The following is a 19,812-nucleotide window of genomic DNA, read 5'->3' as shown; positions in this document are numbered from 1 at the left end:
CAGACATGTTTCAGGTAGGGATTCATTTAATCCTCAAAACTCATTCAAGGTAGGTACTATTATAATGACAAGGCCAAGGAACAGAGATTAAGCCATTTGCCCAAATTTACATTATTCACAGAGCTTGGATTTAAGCCTAGTCTGGCTGTGGAATCTGTATTCTTAATGACCATGCTATACTGCTTAAGATTAACCTTGAAAATTTATTCCAGTTCCACAGATTGTTTTTATTTCTCTGAAACTGCCCCCCAAGAAGCCATAACAATAAATTAATCAATTATCTTGGTTATGTCTTTTGTCCAAATTTATATTTTGAAAAAAATTCAAACATGCCAGAAAGATGAAAGAATACTATAGAATCCAGTCAAAGATCAGGCACTGCATGTCATGTCTTCATTTCCTTTAATCTAAAACATGCCTCTACTTTTTTTGATCTTTCATGACATTGGCAATTTTTAAGAGTCAAAGATAGTTGTCTTGCAAGTTGTCCCACAATCTGGATTTCTCTGTTTCCACATGAGATTCAAATTAAGCATCTTTGGGAAGAATACTGCATAGGTGACGTATCTTTCCTGCCTCGTGACCCCAGGTGGCTCATAATGCTAAGTTTGATCACCTGTTTAAGGTGATCTTCCAGATCTCTCCACTGTAGTTATTTTGCTGGGTGTGGTGGCTCACACTTGTAACCCCAGCACTTTGGAAGGCCGAGATGGGCAAATCACTTGAGTCCAGTTTTAGACCAGCCTGAACAACAAGGTGAAACCCTGTCTCTACTAAAAATAACAAAAATAAAAAATTAAAATTAGCTGGGGTGATGGTGCAAGTCTATAGTCCCATCTACCTGGGGGGCTGAATTTGGAGGGTCACTTGAGCCCGGGGGGGTCGAGGCTGCAGTTAGCTATGGTTTTGCCACTGTACTTCATCCTAGGTGAAAAGAGTGAGACCTTGCCTCATAAAAAAAAAAATAACTTTTCCCTTTGGTAATTAATAAAAAATCTATGGGGTGGCACTTTGAGATCAGTGAAGATCCTGTTCTCAAATGTCTTTTCACCCAACTGTCCATCAATGATAATCTTTGTCTGAATCAATTTTCATTACATTGGTGGTTGCAAAGTGACACTTTTTAAAATTCTGTCATTCCTTCTACATTAGCTAGCATTATTTCATTAAAGAACAACTCCCCCTCTTTTTTAATATCATTCTTCATGGATTTTTTATATATTATGATTTGCTTATTGTTGTTATTCTTTTGAATGCTCAAAATGTCCAGATTTGGCCAATGCAATCTCCATTTTTTTTAACCCCACAATCCAGGTTAAACTGAGCTATTCTTAATGCCCAGAGTAATTTCTAATATTTCCCACTCCCAACAGGAATTGAGAAAGGGACTCCCGAAGTTGGGGGCTTATTCAGACTCTTCTTAGAAGTCTACCTTCTTCCTGTGTACTTTCAGCCCAAAATGAGACTTTTGAGTTGGGAAGAGACACCTCTGAATTAAACTACTGATCAGTGTCACCCAATTCTAATCCCAACCACCTTTATTCTAGGCATACCTTACTCACTGCCATGCTTTCCCTTCAGTTGGGCACCTGTGTCCTCCTTCCCTTTGGCCTTCTGGTTCCTACCCAACTGTCCAGTCCACAGGCCTCAGTAACACCTTTTTGCCCAGCCCTGTGGTAGCATTGGCTGCCTCCTTTACCTACTCAAGTAACTGCTTTACCACTAATTTATTGTTTTGTGTTTTCATCTATAGGATCTTATCTAGCCATATGGCCTGCTGCCTCTGCCAATTTAAAAATAGCATTGAGGCTGTCTGCAAGACAGTCAAGCTGCATTGCAACACTGCATGTCTGACTAACAGCATACATTGTCGTGAGTCCAAATTCCCTGGTGATAAATTGTTGCATTATTTTAAGTATTTGTTTTTAAATTTTTATTCTTAATTGATGAAATTTTAAGCTAATGATATAATTGTTTTATTTACTCAGTCAGATTTAAACTCCCTCAACTTCTGAACTACTCCCTTGCTGGGAGTCAGGTTCTCAGCTATTATTACAAAATTTAATAATGGAATAGTTCCATATGCATAAAGGACCAAGATAAAGGAATGGGAAGGCTAGGGAATAACATTAACATCCACACACTGTGTACTGTGCTCTCTGCTTGGTGCTTCCCCCCAGTGATAATTTCTTCATATAGTGCAATGTAGTTTATAAGCTGGTTTTATATCCATGAGGTCTCAAGTACTCTCTGCCTTTTAGGACAGATGTAGATCCGGTTTTGTTTTTGTTTTTACAGTTTTATAAGAGTAGAAGTGATGCTGTTTTATTTGAAGCCTGAGAGCTTCTGGTTCCATAACCAGAAATTGCTACCTGGCTCTTCTAATGGAATGGAGGGCTTTTCCATTCTTAGTCCATCCAACTCTGAACTTGCTCTGAATCTCAAACATTTCTATTCACAGAACAAATTCTCAATTGCTTTCAAGAGTTTTTCTGTAGATTAGGTTTATTAGCACCAACTTCATGACTTCTAAAATGTGACTGCTTGAATACAGGTATCTACCAGTGACATGGGGTGGATAATTAATAATGCTTGGCTACTTCTATAAACACAGTGTTGCTTATTTTTCAAAACTTTTTTTTTTTTTTTACCAATTATATTCTTCCCTTCTCCCCAAGAGGTGGGCAGAAAAGCATTGTTAATCTCCTTTTACAGATGAGGAAAAGATCAGAGGTGCTAAGTGCTGTAGCCTAGTGCCAGGTCTTCTGTCCCCAATTCTGGGTTCTCCCCAAGCCCATGTTTCTCCTTTCTCACAATCTTTACTTTTTCTGCTGACCTTCAGCACCACCCAAAATACTTTTAGTTCTGGAAAAGAAGCCCAGCTACACACTGGCACACTTGACCTTCATGCAGTCAGAAGCTTTGGATGATTCCCCATCCAAAATATTAGAGATGAATGAAAGCAAAGTAGGCATCTGACAAAGGGAAAAAGTTGCTTTTTCCCTTCTGCATTTAGGACTTCAAATAATGTTTATCCAGAAACTGCTATCATACCATAGATTCATTGTATATTTAACAACATAAGCATATAATCTGGCAAATTAAAAATCTCTTAACCTACACCCCAGGTCCCTGCCCAAATTTAAGAAAAGAACTAAGGTGGACACAGTGTTTTTTTCCATGTCGCATCTTCTGTGATGGGGCTATGATATGTGGGAGCAGCGAATGGGGTGGGTGGGTGGGTGGAGCCCATGCCAGATGAGGATCTATCAGCAATGGGAGGGGGCATCCACTTTAGCATCTCCACCCTGTTCCTCTCAGAGGACCGCCTTTCATTGCATTCAGCTGTGATGGCAGCAAGAACACAGGCACACTGAGGATGAGGAGAGCGGGAGCCTTGTGCTCTCTCTGCATATGAGGCAGGACAGCACAGGGTACAGAGCAGTCTACAGAGAGGCCAGCTCATCAGCTCATCAGGGAAGCACTTGTCTTCCACCTTGGGCTTTGACTGAGCACTGGGCAATTGGCCCCTGGGGATCAACGGAATAATCCTAAGCAGAGTTACTCTATGTCACACTATGGAATGTTCCAAGTAGGTGGCCATGTTATCAAAAGATGTCTTTTCCTCCTTTGGTTGTTGCCATTTCATAGGTTTAGGTTTGGGTGTATGTTTCTCCTCTCTGAATGGCACTCGAATGTTTGCTGACTCTTACTCTGTGTGACTGGGGCGTACAGCTATGGACTGATTATGAAAGATGATCAAAGATCTTTCATGATAAAGCAGTCTCCTCTTTTCTGAGAGCTGAAGAAGCATCTGTAGGGAATCCAGAAGGAGCGTTCATGAAGGTGTTACAAGCCTGGAAGCAGCACATGATCACTGAGCTGACTATTGAGCCAGAGGCGCCCTCAGACAGCAGTGGCATCAACTTGTCAGGCTTTGGGAGTGAGCAGCTAGACATCAATGATGAGAGTGATGTTATTAGTGCACTAAGTTACATCTTGCCTTATTTCTCAGCAGGAAATCTAGATGCAGAATCAGTATTGTTACCGTTCGCTAAACTGCTTTTTTCAAATGTACAAGATGGAGATAGTATTTTGAAAAACAATAGAAAGAGCCCCTCACAGTCCAGCATTCTAGGTAACAAATTTAAAAAGCAAATGTTTAAAAACAAACTAGAAACTGTGCAACTGCAGGAAAACAGCCCAGCAAAGATTCAAAGTGTAGGCAAAAACCTGCAGAGAGTGAACAGAGTCCTCACGGGCCCAAGAAGCATCCAGAAAAGGCACTTCAAAGAGGTGGGAAAGCACAGCACTAGGAAAGAACAGGATGCCCAGGCATTTGTGGACAATGCTGCCAAAGAAAAAAGGCTTGAGGGTTCAGCCCCAAGGGAGCTGGAACAGCCTCACATAGTGCAGGGGCCTGAGAAGGTAGTGGGAAACACCATCTACACCAAGCCTTTGTTCACCCAAGAGCATAAGGCAGCAGTCTCCTCTGTGCTGAAACCCTTCTCCATGGGTGTGTCTTCTGCCTCTAGCCCAGCAAAAACCCTACCTCAGGTCAGAGACAGATCAAAAGACTTAGCCTGCACCATTTTAATTTTAGAAATGGCAATGGCTAGAGTGAAAAACATGAAGGTTGCTAAACCAATCGCACATTCCAGAAAAAAATACCGCTTTTATAAAACTCGCTCCCATGTGGCCCACAGAACACCCAAGGCCAAAAAGATTAGAAAGTTTAGAAAGGCAGTTATCTCAACAGACTGATGCTCACAAAGAGGCCGCCGTTCTCTGCAGTGAAGAGCCTCATAAATTCACAAGGGGTTTTTTCATCCTTAGGAGACCTGAGTCCTCAAGAAAACACTCTTCTGGAAGTATTTGCTCCTTCAGAAAGTTTTACAGAAAACACCAATGTAAAAGACATGACTGCAAGAGATGCCTTTGAAGAAAACATTTTTATGGAAAACACTATTATGCCACAAGGCACCGTCTCTGAAAACACAAACTACAATCATCCTCCTGAGGCAGATTCCACTGGGACTGCATTCAACTTAGAGCCAACTGTTAAACAAACTGAGACAAAATGGGAATACAACAACGTGGTCACTGACCTGTCCCCCGAGCCCAAAAGCTTCAATTACCCATTGCTCTCATCCCCAGGTGATCAGCTTGAAATTCAGCTAACCCAGCAGCTATGGTCCCTCATCCCCAAAGAGGATGTGAGAAGGTTCATGTCTCATGTTATCCAGACATTGAAAATGAATGTTCAGAAGCATATGTGAAAGTGACCTGTGCCAAGCTCATCTCGTGAACAGATCTCCTGATGAAGCTTCTCAGCGAGCAGCAGGAAGCAAAGGTATCCAAGGCAGAATGGGATACGGAACAATGGAAAACTGATAACTATATTAATGAGAGCATGGAACACAGTGAACAGAAAGAGCAGAAGTGAAGTGAGGTGAGGACCACACAGAAACATGAGACCCAGATTTCCCATCATTTAGCATATGCCAGGAAAGTGACCACATAGGAGAACCTGGGACTCCCAGGCCATAGCTTGTCTTGGCCATGTAACTTTGGCCATGACAGTGATCTCCCACTTTGCTCATGTAGACGGTGAAATAGATTAGGGCACAAGATGAACTGTAGGCTGGGGGTGGTGGCTCACGCCTATAATCCCAGCACTTTCGGAGGCCAAGGTGGGTGGATCACTTGAGGTCAGGAGTTTGAGACCAGCTTGGCCAACATAGTGAAACCCTGTCTTCACAAAAAATACAAAAATTAGCTGCGTGTGGTGACATGTGCCTGTAGTCCCAGCTACTCAGGAGGCTGAGGTGGGAGGATCACCTGAGCCCAGGGAGGTCAAGTCTGTAGTGAACTGTGATTGCACCACTGTACTCCCGCCTGGGTGACAGAGTGAGATCCTGTCTCAAAAAAATAAAAAGAACAAAAGAACCTGTAAGCTACTCAACTGGAATACTGACTGGGGTTTTGAAAAGTTAGCTTCCATTCTTTTTTTTAATTGTTCTTTCCTTTTTTTTTTTTTTTTAGCTCACAAAAGAAGTTCCATAATAATAATAATATTATTTCTTTTTTAGCTCACAAAAGAAGTTCCATAATAATAAACTCATCTTGGCAATATCTGTGACTGTAATACTAACAATTTTGATTATAATTTTTTGTCTTGTTGAGGTAAGGACAATAATTAATTCAGGTTTTCAGAATGCAATCCTCTCTTTGTGTGGATTCAGAACCCACAAACTGAAAATCAATGTCACTTTCCCATTTGACATTCTTCTTCTGTTGTTTAAGGCTGAGATATGCTTTGTTCTTTTACTGCAATGTATATTCCAGGATTTTTAATGGATCCTCACTTCCAGGAGATCTCTGTGAAATGAAACCAAGTGAATCCCACTAGACTATTTTAAGAAGTTAAGTTGATATAATAGCAAAATTTCTCCCACCCAAAACTATGTCAACAATTGGATGTACTCAACGAGTCACCCCTTACTCTGCCACTAATTTATTTCCTTGTTGCTTAAATGATGAGAGACGTGTAATCTCCACCCTCATGGAGTTGTCATCACCCTGGAGAGGAAGAAGACAGCCAAAAGAGAGAAGTATTGTCTTATAGACTTATTAGATTCACATAGTATCATCCTTCTCCAGTGTGTAAGGTGTTGTCTAAACAGGTCCAGTTAAAGCACTACAGGGTAGCCATTAAAAAAAAAATTTGGCCATGTTTTTAAATTCACAGGGGAGGGGGAATGTCTCATACTCCAGCCCTCCTGAGCCTAGGCCCTCTGTGAGATGTGTCACCATTTCTTGGACACCATATGAGACATTCCCCCTCGGATTAGAGATGCTCAACCTGCATCAACATATCTAAAGCCTGCATCTGGCTACTCTGGGGTGAGTCCTGTTTACAGTGCCCATTCCTGGAGCTTGCCTCTTTTTGCCTTTTGTTTGATTATGTGATGTATTACTTTTCCCAACAGGCCAGTGCTAGCATACTGGAAGAGTGATTTAATAAGGTGGCAACGTTGACCCTATTCTCCTGATCCAAACTTATTTGCCTCATTTACCATTTCCATTATTGTGGTAGCCCTCCATTCCAGCCAGAGCAGCCCCTCACCATACCCCAGTCACACCATCCCCATTTCTGCTCTTGTCTGTGCCTTTGTCCATCTAAAATTCCCTTATTTCACTCTGCCTTTGGGAGTCCTGTGAATCTCTCCAAAGCCAACTCAGTTCATCACAGGGTCCTGAGGCAACATACATCCTCAACTTATGAAGATGACAGGATTAAGAGATTAAAGACAGGCATAGGAAATCACAAGAGTATTGATTGGGGAAGTGATAAATGTCCATGAAATTTTCACAATTTATGTTCAGAGACTGTAGTAAAGACAGGCATAAGAAATTGTAAAAGTATTGATTTGGGGAACTAATAAATGTCCATGAAATCTTCACAATTTAGGTTCTTCTGTCACGGCTTCAGCAGGTCCCTCCATTCAGGGGGTCCCTGACTTCCCACAACAAGCATGGTGGCAGGTGCCTGTAATCACAGCTATGGGAGGCTGAGGCAGAAGAATTGCTTGAACCTGGGAGGCAGAAGTTGCAGTGAGCTAAGATCTGCCATTGCACTCCAGCTTCGACAACAAGAGCGAAACTCCACCTCAAAAAAAAAAAAAAAAGTCCGTATGCAGTAAATAATGACTTTTTTCTTTCAGAGATTTAGAAACTTAATCCCTATTTAAGAGCTTTCATATACAGTCATGCATTGCTTGCCATATGAGGAGGAGCTTGAGAAATGTGTCATTTCTCAATGTGAATGTGATGTCACCTTGTGCTAACATCATAGTGTATACTTACACAAACCCAGGTGGTATAGCCCACAGCACACCTAGGCTATGTGGTATGGCCAATGGCTCCTAGGCTACAAACCTATACTATATGTTATTGCTGTTAGGTTTTGAAGGGAAGGTGAGGGCTAAAGAAAGACACAGAAAGAGGGCAGCTTAATAGCAAATGCAGGCTTTACATCCAGCATAAAACCTACAGAAGACCAGCCTAATGCCAGAGCCTACACTGCTTACAGGCTGGGGCAATTTATAGGTATGGGTGGGAGTCGTCTGGGCAGTATGGCTTGCTGCCCAGCAGGATATTGATGAGATGTTCGTTCCCATGATGTGGCTGTTCTGGCCCTTTTTCCAGCAGGATGTCATCATGGTGTTCCTTGGATCTTTGTCCAGCAAGACATGATAGCGATGTTTCTTTAGTTGGGCCTTTGTCCACCTTGTGGTCAGGTGGTTAGGCAGGATGTTTCTCATGGCCCAAACCCCTGTGAAATGTTTCACTTTGACCAAGATCCGCAAAATTAGCAGGGAGCTTACAACATGGTGCAGTTTGGACTAACATTCTTGCCTTTTACTTTAAAAGGAAGAGGGGCATTGTTGACTGTCATGCTGCTTCTTGCTGAATAGGGCACTGTACTCAGGTTTGGGTTTTGAAGCAGTGGGTGTTTGACTTCACAATTGTTTTCTTCCTTTTTTTTTTTTTTAGATGGAGTCTTGCCCTTGTTGCCCAGGCTGGAGTGTAATGACACAATCTCAGCTCACTGCAATGTCCACCTCCTGGGTTCAAGTGATTCTCCAGCCTCCAGCCTGTAGGCTCCTACCACCACTACTGGCAAATTTTTGTATTTTTAGTAGAGACAGGGTTTCCATGTTGGCCAGGCTGGTCTTGAACTCCTGACCTCAGGTGATCTGCCCGCCTCGGCCTCCCAAAGTGCTGGGATTATGGGCATGAGCCAGCACACCCTACCCAGAGCTGTTTTCCTTGAGGCGCTGATATTGGACTTGGCAGAAGAGAATGATGGTATTAATGTGTTTCTGAGTGGTTGCCTGGACAAGGGAGTTCAGCCTTTGGGAGAGAAAGTGGGATAGGAAGGTGAGTACACATGGGCCAATTGTTAGTATTATGAGGAGGAAAATTTGGGGCCCTAAGAAAGGGCCAACCGGCTATCCTGGTGCTGAGTGTGGCAAAGATATTTTGCCCCTGCTAAAGAGAATGAAGTGTACCACCTGCCTGGTGTGTGTGGAGAAGGAGGAAATAGGGATTACTAAAGGAACTTGAATAGTTTGGTTGTTAGGCAAAATGTTAATGTTTGGAGATTGAAACACCAGGGTGCATGTTCCTGGCCAATTGGCCAGTAGGCAGGGATAAGAGTTTGTACTGCAAAGGAAGAAGATCACAGGTGCACACCACCACGCCCTGTTAATTATTATATTTTTTTGTAGAGACGAGGTTCCCTAGGCCCCCCAAGGGCAGCCTAGGGAATTCTGACACTCTCCAGATGTCGGAGGTCATAATCAAGGATGACGCCTTTAGTTAGACAAACCAACTTTGAGTCTTCACTCCATGCTGTAGGGGAGTCCCAGACAAGAACACAGCTTGGGCTGGGCACAGTGGCTCACACCTGTAATCCCAGCACTTTGGGAGGCCAAGGTGGGCAGATCACTTGAGGTCAGGAGTTCGAGACCAGCCTGGCCAACAAAGTGAAACCCCATCTCTACTAAAAATACAAAAATCAGCTGGGCATGGTGGCAGGGACCTGTAGTCCTAGATACTTGGGAGGCTGAGGCAGGAGAATTGCTTGAACCTGGAAGTTGCAGTGAGCTGAGGTCATGCCACTGCACTCCAGCCTGGACCACACAGCAAGACTCTGTCTCAAAAATAATAATAATAATAATATGCAGCCATAAAAAAGAATGAGTTCATGTCCATTGCAGGGACATGGATGAAGCTGGAAACCATCATTCTCAGCAAACTAACACCGGAACAGAAAACCAAACACCACATGTTCTCATAAGTGGGAGTTGAACAACGAGAACAGAAGGACACAGGGAGGGTAACATCACACACTGGGGCTTGTTGGGAGGTGGGGGACCAGGGGAGGGAGACAGTAGGACAAATACCTAATGCATGCAGCTTAGCTTAAAACCTAGATCACAGGTTGATGGGTGCAGCAAACCACCATGGCACATGTGTACCTATGTAACAAACCTGCATGTTCTGCACATGTATCCCAGAACTTAAGTATAATAATAACGTGTTATATATCATGTCATATGATATATAATGTAGCTATAATGATATAATAATAATAGCTATTAAAATGGCATTTGAGGCAGGTCTTGAAGGATATGCAGCCTCATTGGCCAAAATTTCCATCACTCCCTGCTTGTTCTCCCCTCTGTCAGTCAATCAGCTGCTACCAGGGAGGTCTAGTTTCTGAAACACAGGAACTGTGTGAGCAGAAGGGTGAGGAGGAGGGCATTTGAAGGCAAGGTAGCTCTGCAGCCCCCAAGCTGTCCTCCACACTGAAAGCCAGTCAAGGTGTGGCCTCCTCAGCTGGGCTTGACATCCTATTCTGCTCTGGACTTGCCAAGGGTCAAGCTCTGAGGGTTTCCTGCCAGGCTGCAGGGAAGGGTTTGGGTGTAGAACTGGTGGACTGGAAATGTACCGATTTGCCCCCAGATTAATGATTAACAGGTTACTACCCTCACCGTGTCTGGGAGAGGAGCCCAACTCCAGGCTGGGCCAGGGGGAGCCCGATAGCACCTACCTCTGCTTGGGGGTTTTGGAGATATGCTCCATGATGGGTCTGGAATCTACGGGTGATTTCTGAGGGTACTTGGGGCCTGGCCAGGCTGCATAACCTCTGGTGAGGCTCCTGACTTCTGGGGCATACAGAGAGCGTGTGGCATCCAGCCAGACGTCCTGGCTAAGGCAGGTGGCTTCAAACAGGAGAGCTGTGCCCTTGGCTCAGAGGGATGTGGGCCTCTCTAACCACTTGTGGCTTGACCACAGGACTTGCCTTGGCCAGTGGCACCTGAGCAACAGTGGCAAGTGCCACATCCAAGCAGGAGCTCCAAGAGCTATCCCCTGCTTCCACCTTTGCTTTGCTCTTTTTTTATTTGATACAGGGTCTCACTTTGTTGCTCAGGCTGGAGTGCAGTGACGCGATCTCAGCTCACTGCAGCCTCTGCCCCTCAGGCTCAAGCTATCCTCCCATTTCAGCCTCCCAAGTAGCTGGGACTACAGGCTTGTGCCATCATGCACTGCTAATTTTTGTATTTTTAGTAGAGATGAGGTTTCGTTATGTCACCCAGGATGGTCTCAAACTTCTGGACTCAAGCAGTTCACCTGCCTTGGCCACCCAAAGTGCTGGGATTACAGGCGTGATCCACCACACCCAGCCCACTTTTGCTCTTTTACCATGGCTATGAGGTCAGGATGCCCCAGAATGGGGTTACTTCTTTCGGTGTGGGGGGGCAGTCCTGGAATGATGTATATTTCATCCACACTGGGGGGCACCAGGGTATAGTACAGCAAATATTTTGAAGCAGCAGAGCTATCTCACAGTTTCTGGGAAGAAGGAAGGCGAGCTCTAATTCCAATTTCCACCCTGCTGCCAATATGTTGAATGACCAAGCCAGTCGCAGCCTCCTCATTAAACAATCATTTCCTTATCTGGACAAAGGGGAGACTCTTTGTCTCTTAGTTAGAGAGTAAATTATATTGCAAAATGAGAGAAATTTGGGAAACTCCAGTTAGCAGGAAGGTAGGCCTGCATGTGGTTATCCATTTCATATAATCCTCCCAGCAACCCTAGGAGGTAGAGAAGATCACTCTCCCCAATTTCCAGAAGAGAAAAACCAAGGAAACCGCACAGCTATAAAGTCAGTCTTAGAATTTGGCAGCTTGGCTCCAGAATCGATGAACTTTGGATCTAGGAGAACAAGAAGTCTGGGATTGATGGCCTGATGGGAATTCAGCTCCTTCACCTTCATCCAGCCATCCATCAGTCCTTCCTTCCTTCCTTTCTCTTTCCTTTCCTCCCCTTCCCTCCCCAGGCATCTATTGTAGCAGGCACCAAGTGGTCAGATGGTTGAAGGTCTATCTGGGAAGTACGGAAACATGTTAGATTGGTATGGGATTACCTGGGCAGCAACATAATGTAAGGGAGAGAGGGATGTCAGGGGACCTTGGCTGGGTGTCCGCTCAATGTGCACATCCCCTCTGCCGGCCTCCTCTTAGGAATGTGGCTCTCCTGGCCAGGTAGCGACCAATACCACGTGCGCTATTTCCCAAACTTCTTGGATCACAAAAGCTAGCCAGGGAATGTGGTAAATATACATATTCCCAGGCTCAATTCCAGACTAGTAGACTCAGAATTGCCCAGCATGGATCCTGGGAAAGTGTATTTTTAATAAGCACCCCAGATGATTTTTCTAACTGGGCAAGTTTGGGAAACAGGGTGGGTAAGAAGAGCAGAGATGAGAATCTGGAAAGCTTGGGTTTAAAGTCCTGCAGCAACCCTTGTTCCAGGAACTTTGGTTTCCTCATCTGTAAAATGCGGACGGGCCCCCCATGGGGTCAGCCTGCCCCCCAGAAGAGCAGTAAATGAAGCCCCCGAGAAGGCCCCCTTCCCTTCATCTGCCCCACGCCACCATCCCCAAGGCTCACCCATCTCCCTCCTCTTGCCCTCTCCAGCCTGACCGGGTGGGAGGTCCTGACGCCATTCCCAGGATTGGGCGCTGCTGTGGCCCCAGCACGGGGCGGGGCCCACCTGAAGCAGTGTGACCTGCTGATGCTGAAGTTTTCCCAGCAGCAGAAGCAGCTCTGCCGGAGGGACCCCGACCTGGCTGAGACCCTGCGGGATGCTGCACACCTCAGCCTGCTCCAGTTTCAGTCCCGTCCTGAGTTCCATCCTGAGTTCCAGCTCCGTTGTGAGCGCTGGAACTGTAGCCTGGAGGGCAGGATGGGCCCACTCAGGAGAGGTGGGGAGGAGAGCAGGGGAGGAGGAGGGCTGGGGGAAGAACGCTGGGGGGGAGGAGGAGGCTGGGAGAGGCCACCTTTTCCTCTTCCCTGGCCCTTGTGCCCAGGCCACACTGCCCTTCCTGCCCTAGCACAGTCCCAGATGAGAAGAGTCCTGGGAGGTAATAAGGGGCAGTTGAAGGCCAGGTGTGGCCCAGCCTCAGGTTTGGGGGAGCAGAGAAGCAAGGAAGATCCAAGAGAGGAGGAGACACAAGCCCATTTTGGAGGATCCCACAGATAAGATGGGGGGTCCCTCAGTTTCCTCCCTCTGCCTCTTCCACATCCACATGTGAAGCAAAGCACATGAACATGTGAGGACGGGTGGCAGCTGCTTCCAGGCCTGATGAGGTGACCCAGGCCATGCATTTGTTCACTCATTCATCTGTCCCTTTGTCCCTTTGTGGGTCACATCCATTGATCCATGAGTCCCTCCTTCCCTTCTGCTCCTCCCTTCCTTCCTCCTGCCTCCCTCCCACCTGCACCCACCCCCTAAGCATCCAAGGAGGCCCACGGTGAGCCAGGCACTGTGCCAGATGCTGAAAGTTCAGAGCTGAACAAGACCCCAGCTGCCCTCAGGAAGCATGCAGTCTAGAGGGGAGAACACAGGACACCATGAGACTCCCTCACCAAGGGGAAAGGGCTTCTATGGGACTTTTTTAAAAAAATGCAGTGATGCTGTACAGGGCAGCCAAGCCCCTCCTAGGCCAGCTGCTCTCTACGGTCTGCAGCCGAGCTAATGGCCTCTCCCTGTGTCTCTCTCAGGACATCACCAGCACCCCAGATGCGCTGGAGAGCAGGTAGGAAGGAGTGAGGCCCTGGGAGGCCAGGTCGGGGCCACCCCCAGCGGAGAGGAGTAGTGGTGGTCCCAGAGTGGGTTGGATGGTCAGTCTGGGGCAAGTCAGCCAGGAGACTCAAGATCACTATCATTGGGTCTGTTCCACAGCGGGTAGCAGAGAATGACATTTGAGAACCATCATGCATCACAGGAAGCCCACGGGGCTTATCTTAGGGGCCCTGGAAATGGGCCAGTCCAAATGGTCACACACCAGCTTGGAGCCCCTGTCCTGCTGCTCTCTGGGAATCTGGGCACATACTCCACAGTGAATTTGAAAGGTCCATTTAAATGGCAGCTTTCAGTCAGAGTTTAAGGGGTGATTGACAGGGAGATCCACCTGGAGCTGTGTCCTCAAGCCACGTTCCCTCGTCCTGCCCATCACAGCGCTGCCACCACCACCTCCTGCCCTCAGAGGGTGGCAGGCAGCCTCTGAGCTTCCTTCTTTCCTCTCTTCCACCTTTCCTCCCTCCCCATACCCCTTCACAGTTCCTGGAATTAGTAAGGGCGTCTGGAAGAGCGAGGGGCTGAGAGCCCTCAGTGCCTGCAAAAGAGCCTGGGTTTGTAAGGACAGCTGAGGCTGTAAAAGGACACATCGTTTGAGCTCTTATAGGGGCGGGGGGATGTTCAGCACTGGGCTGTGACTAATGGGGATAAGGAATAGCCTGTTTGCTGGTATTTAGGGTACACTGGTCCTTAGATATCTCCTCCCACCCTGTACTGCGGAATTTTTTCATGGGAAACTCATTTCTTTTTCTAGAGAGTATTGGCTCCATAGAAATGCAGTCCTGGTCTCACTTGGTTACTGAGCCATCCCATAAACTTCAGTGACATTGACATTGAGTTTCTCACACCCCCGCCAAGAGCAGGGTTTGCTTGTTTGTTTTTGTTGTTGTTTTGAGACAGAGTCTTGCTCTGTCACCCAGGCTGGAAGTGCAGTGGCGAAATCCTGGTTCACTGCAGCCTCAATTTCCCAGGCTCAAGCAATCCTCCCACCTCAGCCTCCCCAGTACCTGGGACCACAGGCATCTGCCACCCACACATAACTTTTTTTTTGAGATGGAGTTTCGCTCTTGTTGCCCAAGCTGGAGTGCAATGGCACGATCTCGGCTCACTGCAACCTCTGCCTCCCGGGTTCAAGCATTTCTCCTGCCTCAGCCTCCCGAGTAGCTGCGATTAGAGGCATGCGCCACCACGCCCATCTAATTTTGTATTTTTAATAGAGACTGGGTTTCTCCATGTTGGTCAGGCTGGTCTCGAACTCCTGACCTCAGGTGATCTCCCCACCTCGGCCTCCCAAAGTGCTGGGATTATAGGCGTGAGCCACCATGCCCTACCACACCTAGCTTTTAAAAAATTTTTTGTAGAGACAAGGTCTCGCTATGTTGCTTAGGCTAGTTTCAAACTCCTGGGTTCTAGTGATCCTCCTACCTCAGCCTCCCAAAGTGCTGGGATTACAGGCGTGAGCCACCATGCCTGGCCAGGAGCGGGTTTTAATAAGGAGAAGAGGCCAGAAGAGGAGACACTTTCAGGAGAAGTAGAGATGGGAGAAAGGGTTTCTTTTACGAATGGAGGGGCTCATGCCTGTTAATCATCTAGCATGTGCCAGGAGCTGTCCAGAGGCTGAGCTACATAATCCAAATCCATCTTCACAACAGTCCTAACCAGTTCCATTTCACAGATGAGGATGTGGAGGCTCAGGGGAGATAATGTCCCTTAATCAAGGTCACACAGCTAGGAGGTAGTGAAGTTAGGATTCCTACCCAGAAGCCCTTGCTCTTCCTAGTGTGCCCCTTCTGGGGTTGGGGTGGACATGAAGAATTGGTACATTTCACAACCTTGCCCCAGAAAGGTAGCAATATTGAACGGGTAGAGGGGACCTGACAGGCCACACAGCTGAGGCTCTGTGGCCTGAGGCAGCCAAGGCCTAAGTTCATCATCCAAGCAGCCAAGACCCATCACCCTCTAGAAGGGTTAGCAGGTCATGCCTCAGGGGCTCCAAAATGGCCAGGCAGGCTGAGAAAATCTCCAAGCTGTGCAGTGGGGCCTGCAATCCCAAAACCAGAAACCGCAACCCCACCCCCTCCCCATGGCAGCAGGCCTAGGGGAGGGGCATAGGGGTGCTAGGACCCCACAGCAGCCGTGTAGGGAAAGGAGGCACTTTGGATCTAGCCAGATGGGGAGGGGCATCTGGTCTCAGCATAACTCCCTGACAGTAGCCCCTTGGAAAAGCACAGCCCCCTCTCAACCCCAGAGCCAGTTTCTCCTTGGATCTGTATACTTGGAGCAAAACATTACCCTATTCCCCAGGCCTCCCCGCCTCTGCCACCCACAGCTCTGGGCCCCTGGCAGGGACTGTGCCCTGGTCAGAACAGCTGGTGGCCCATGTGCTTCCACCCCCACCTTCTCTCTGTTCCGGACTTTCAGGTCATGACACGGGGAGGAAAAGAAGGCTGCGCTGGAAGTGGAACTTTAGCAGGAAAGGGGGTATGGATCCTTAGGAATATAAAGGGCCTCAGGTCCTGGCCAGAGACACTTTGCTGCGCTCCTCTGCACCTGCCCAGCACCATGGTAATGTCTGGTGGCCAAGTTTGGGCCCCCTATCAGCTGTATTCTCTAGGAGCTTGAGGATGGGGGCTGGCACCAAGGGTCCTCCTCAGGCTCACTAAGGGCATGAAGGAGTTAGGCCAGGGCAGCCTCGTCTGCCATTCTGATGGTCAGGACAGCTACTAGGGCTTCTTATCCCTGCTTGGGGTGGTGGGGATGAGTGGAGTTCCTGGTTAAAAGAGGGTTGAAGGGCTTAGGAGCTCTGGGGGTGTGCATCATGTTTATGGGCATCGTAGTCTGTGAATCATGGTGTGTTGCAGGCACAAAATTCTCTATGCTTTGGGTGTGTGAATCATCAGGCTGGCTTTCCTGCGTGTAACTGTTAGTCATTCATTTAATATGTATTATTGAGTATCTACTAAGTGCCAGGCACTGTTCTAGGTGCTTGTGATACATCAATAGACAAAATAAGCAAAGAGCCCAGCTGCAATTAATGATGCCTACACTGAGGGAGGAGATGCCGCTGGGAAGGGACTCGGACATAAATATAATAAGTATAGAATATATAAGTTAGAAAGTGCAGGCCGAGTTTGGCAGCTCATACCTGTAATCCCAGCACTTTGGAAGGCAAGACAGGAGGATCCCTTGAGGCCAGGAATTTGAGAGCAGCCTGGGCCACCTAGCAAGACTCCATTTCTACAAAAAAATTAAAATTTAGCTGGGCATGGTCGTGTGCACCTGTAGAACTAGCTACTTGGGAGGCTGAAGCAAGAGGATGGCCTGAGCCCAGGAGTTTGAGGCTGCCGGGAGCCACGATCCTGACACTATATTGCAGCCTGGGCAACAAAGCAAGACCTTCTCTAAAAAAAAAAAAAAAGAAAAGAAAAAAGAGTGCAAAAATAGAGCAAGAAAAAGAGCAAGATGAGGGGTTGGGTTGCAATTTTTTTAAATTTATTTTTTAAATTGTAGAGACAGGGCTCTCTGTCTTTTGCCCAGACTGGTCTCGAACTCAGGGGCTCAAGCGATCCGCCCGCCTTGGCCTCCCAAAGTGCTGGGATTACAGGCGTCATCTACCGCACGCTGCCACTGCCGGGTTGCAATTTTAAACAGGGGTGTCAGGGTAAGACCCACTTAAAAGGTGGATTTTGAGCTAATGCCTCCAGGGGGCGACAGAGCCGGCCATGAGAATGTCTGGAGGAAGACTCTTCCAGGCTGAGAACAACGTGACTGACATTTTGAGGTAAGGGCAGAGAGAAAGCGGGGCGATAAGTAAGGAATTTGCGGGAGAGAGGTCGGTGAGATTAGGGAGCTGACCAATGGTTTTATGCCGTCCTCATGCGTACACCCTAGGGTGTGTCTCCCCGTTCATTTTTACCTCGATGCTTTCTGCGTGCATCACCGGGCATGTCTAGGTGTGCACTATTCCCCCGGGCACCAGGATGTCCCTTAGGGCGTCCGTGCACTGGTGTGTGTCCCAGAAATAGCCACGTCCCTCGGCCTGAGCGCCCCTGCACCCCAGGCTGCCCACCGCGCGGAACACCCGCAAACTACCGTCAGATATCGCGCCGACCCCAGCCGCGGGGTCACGTGACCGCCCGCGGCTCTGTCCGCCCTGCCCCCCTCCAGACGGCGGCTCTGCGCTGCGCATGCGCTCTGGCCGTGGCTGGCCTCGTGTGGCTGCTGCTGCCGCGGGAGGGCGCAGTGGGCGAGGGGCTGCAGGTGCCGCAGCAGTCCAGGGCCGCCCGTTGGCCGAACTTAGGCTGATCAAGAAGTACGTGGGGAGGCTCTTCAACAGCAGGTGATCCGGCGGAGGGCGAGAGGTTGGGAGGGAGGACGACGGCGGGTGCCGGGGGACACGGACGCCGCCGGGCACCCCCACGCGCATCGCGGCCCAAGCTGGGCTCTGGGAGCGGCCTCATGACCGCTGCAAAGACGTGTTCTCAGCTCCAAGAAATCTAAAAACCACAAGAAAAATGCAAACGCCAGGAACACCTCCCCACCGAAAGCCACGAAACCGCCTCCATGGACCACCACGAAACCCCAGTGGCTGAACACCTCGGAACCCCGACCACCAACCTCCTCCTGTGGCCCCAGGTAGGACAGCACCGAACCAGGGGCCTTGGGACTCGGGGCAGCTTGGGTGGGAGCGAGAGGAAGCCCTCGGGGGCGGGCATGCGGGGAGATACTGGCGCCCTGGGGCTTCCTTCTCCAGGCTGGGGCTTGGCCTCCAGACGCCTGGCCCTCCACCAACCCTTTTATATTGAGAGGGCCTCAACCCCTCCTCATCCCCCTCAGTGAAAACAATAAAGACAAGTCTCTGTTGCTTCAGTGACTTCTGTGGGCCGGGGAGGGACCAGTCCTTCGACCGGGAGGGGGAACCCTGGAGTTTCTGCTGTGGGAGAAAAAGAACCTCAGCTGCTGGGTGGAGGGGTCCTCCCCTCACTCCCCCAGCAACCTTCCCCCACCTCACCCCACACACCACCACCAGCGTGGGGTGACTCCAACGCAGAGGGAGGGCAGAGGTGAGAGAAGCAGGAACCTCAAAGGAGGGCTTCAGTTAGATTAGACACACCCCCAGTCCCACCTCACCCAAGTTTCTACCAAACAGCCCAGCTTGGGCTGTCAGAGTTGGCACAGGAAGAAGAAGAGGTGCCTTTGCCCCTCAGCGTGCAGAGTATAGGGGGCCGCCTTTGCTTCCTGGACTTCTAAGCTCTTCTGGGGTGAGCAGAGCAGGGGAAGGGGTGGACCTGGCCACGGCCTGTCCCTGAGAAGCTGGGTGTGAAGGTGGCTCTCTGTCTTCTGGGGGCTCCCTTGGCCATCAGAGAGGCTTGGTGGGGGCAGAGCCCCCTGCCCTGATCCTACTCTCAGATCCAGGTATGTCTCCAGGTTGCGAACTCCTGGCTCTAGGAAGTATCCACACCTCTCCCCATTCTCACCCCATTCCCTTAAGCTGCCAGAGAAAATACTGGGACTTCAGGCTCCCTTATTCAGACTCAAACTGTTCTCTTGCTGAAGCCATCTTTCTATCCAGACACCCGTTGGATTTAAGAATCAACCTGAGGTCGGGCATGGTGGCTCACGCCTGTAATCCCAGCACTTTGGGAGGCTGAGGTGAGCAGATCATTTGAGCTCAGGAGTTTGAGATCAGGCTAGGCAACATACCAAGACCCTGTCTGTACAAAAATAAAAAATTAGCTGGGCATGGTGGCATGTGCCTGTAGTTTCAGCTACTTGGGAGGCTGAGGCAGGAGGACCACTTGAGTCCAGGAGGTCAAGGCTACGGTGAGTTATGCTCATGCCACTGCACTCCAGCCTGGGTGACAGAGCAACACCCTGTCTCCAAAAACAAACAAAAAATCAATCTGAGCCAAGCAGCTGCATCCTTTTAAAGCTCTTTGCCTTTTAGGACCTGGTTCTACTTCCAGGTCATTTGCACACACCAGATTGAGTCAGGACTTGAGGGGAAACACAATTGTGGTGTCACTTCCATGGGGTCTGTGCAAGGTGCTGAGCCCAAGAAAGTAGACCCCTCATCCTCCAAACCCATGACCCCA

At 48.4% G+C, this 19,812-nt stretch overlaps 1 pseudogene across 1 annotated transcript in view; it reads left to right on the top strand.

Moving 5' to 3' along the window:
• Window positions 1-1,915, top strand: part of LOC129017839 (keratin, type I cytoskeletal 18-like) — a 90,399-nt pseudogene extending 88,484 nt beyond the window's left edge. Inside the window, exon 12 of the transcript XR_010124625.1 lies at window positions 1,754-1,915. The product of XR_010124625.1 is annotated as a keratin, type I cytoskeletal 18-like (transcript). The remainder of the gene's footprint in view (window positions 1-1,753) is intronic.
• The last annotated feature ends 17,897 nt before the right edge of the window (window positions 1,916-19,812 follow it).

Source organism: Pongo pygmaeus, chromosome 19, assembly GCF_028885625.2.
Source record: "Pongo pygmaeus isolate AG05252 chromosome 19, NHGRI_mPonPyg2-v2.0_pri, whole genome shotgun sequence".
NCBI classification, from domain to species: domain Eukaryota; kingdom Metazoa; phylum Chordata; class Mammalia; order Primates; family Hominidae; genus Pongo; species Pongo pygmaeus.
The sequence above is the reverse complement of the archived record's forward strand: the minus strand, read 5'-3'. Positions and strand labels throughout refer to the sequence as shown.